This window comes from Nanorana parkeri, unplaced genomic scaffold (assembly GCF_000935625.1).
Source record: "Nanorana parkeri isolate BGI_ZX_2015 unplaced genomic scaffold, ASM93562v1 scaffold1131, whole genome shotgun sequence".
Lineage (NCBI taxonomy): Eukaryota > Metazoa > Chordata > Amphibia > Anura > Dicroglossidae > Nanorana > Nanorana parkeri.
The window spans coordinates 397,873-399,493 of NW_017307399.1; positions in this window are offsets into that span (position 1 = coordinate 397,873).

Consider the following 1,621-nt stretch of genomic DNA (forward strand, 5'->3'; position numbering starts at 1 on the left):
CTATGGTGCGATTCTGGACGCGTGTGGCTACTTACACCGCTTCGGTCCTCCACTCTTAGACCCACTGTTGTTCCTATTCAGTATCCCTGAGTACTCCGTATTGGACCCCCATGGACCGACTCACAGGGGTAGGGACTGGCTGCACATCTGCCTGTTGGCAGCCAGACAATGTATTATGCGATCCTGGAATACTACTTCCACCCCACCTATCTCGAGTGTCACAGTGGAATTAAAAATGTTGTTCATCAGGGAAAAATTGGATGCTGAAAACAATGTTGATACGCTAACTAAGAATTTCTTCCGGAGATGGAAATACTTTCTTGCGGTGACCTTTGATGAACAGGAATTGACTAGCATAATGCAACAGTTTCAATATTCGGACTAGTACCTGAAGAGCAAACTGGCAGGAAATTTGGGGCCACTGGAGGTGCTTTAAAGTTAACGTTAAATATACAGTTAAAACTACAGGGAAGGAGAATAAGGGATCGAAACTTGGGAGCTTTGGCCCTGGGAGTAGTTGAGTGGTTGATTAGTTGATTAATTGCTAGATTCATTTACTAATTGCTTAATCGGTTTACTCTATTACTCAGTAATAAGCAAGGATGTTAGTGAAATAGCAGGGTAGAATGTAAGCAACAATAAACTTGTAGAATATTGCTTACAGTTAATGGGGCAACCAGCACGGGAATGCTGGAAAGTTGTTATTTCTGGTGCAAATGCCGAGGTAGCTGTGAGAAAACCTTGTATTCTTTGTATTGTATGTCATGGTAAGGTACGGTTATACCCGTTGGGGGTTAGCCACGAAAACAGAATAAAAGTTTGTTTTAAAATTGCACAGGCACCTGCCAGCCCTGTGAGGATGCGTCTGGGCAACATAGTGACACCTGATTGGGGTGGGTGCACCACCCAGGATAAAACCTGGAAGTCTTGCTTCTTGACAGCTGAGGAGCTGGTCTCTCTCCCCACTTTCAGCCGCAATGCCGACAAGGGACATTCCACCACTGGAGCGAAGTGGGAAAGAGTCCGCAGGGACTGGTCATGCTTCTTGACAGCTGAGGGGCTGGCTACCCAGCACCTGCAATGCCAATCCCAGGCCTGCAGGAGGTGCAGCAGAGCCCAGAAAGCAAGGCGAGTGTGTCCGGCGAGGGCACTGTTCAATGGCCCGTGGGAGCAATCTGGTGGCAGCTCAGTCGCCAGGATCGCTTTCAGTGTAAAGCCGACAGTTGGTAAGGGATACTGCGATGGCAGCAAAAGGGTTGCAATCAGTGCCATCAGTTCTTAACTTTTAGTAACACAGCTGTCAGGCACGGCCCTTTTCTTACACTGCAATAGAAGTTTGTATGAGGACACTTGTAATAAGGGGTGTGACTATTACTCAGCTCTACCAACACAGAGCACTGAAGACTACCGTGTTTCCCCGAAAGTAAGACGTACCCCGAAAATAAGACCTAGCACTATCTTCAGGGATTTCTGTAATATAAGACCTACCCCGAAAATAAGACCTAGTTCGGTGGTAGGTCTTATATTAAAGAAATCCGCTAGGTCTTTCTTTCGGGGTAGCTGCACATAAACTGTGTAAAGACCAGCCGCAGCTCCCGCCCCGTCCCCACGCCCACCCACA